This window comes from Bison bison, unplaced genomic scaffold (assembly GCF_000754665.1).
Source record: "Bison bison bison isolate TAMUID 2011002044 unplaced genomic scaffold, Bison_UMD1.0 scf7180017864068, whole genome shotgun sequence".
Taxonomy (NCBI): Eukaryota; Metazoa; Chordata; class Mammalia; order Artiodactyla; family Bovidae; genus Bison; species Bison bison.
Genome location: NW_011494640.1, coordinates 13237319 through 13237545, shown reverse-complemented (window position 1 = coordinate 13237545; position 227 = coordinate 13237319).

Sequence of the window (227 nt, the reverse complement as noted above, 5' to 3'; positions counted from 1 at the left end):
GTTGGTCATAACTTTCCTTCCAAGGAGTAAGCGTCTTTTAATTTCATGGCTGCAGTCACCATCTGCAGTGAGTTTGGAGCCCAGAAAAATACAGTCTGACACTGTTTCCACTGTTTCCCCATCTATTTCCCATGAAGTGATGGGACCAGATGCCATGATCTTCATTTTCTGAATGCTGAGCTTTAAGCGTAACTTTTTCACTCTCCACTTTCACTTTCATCAAGAGG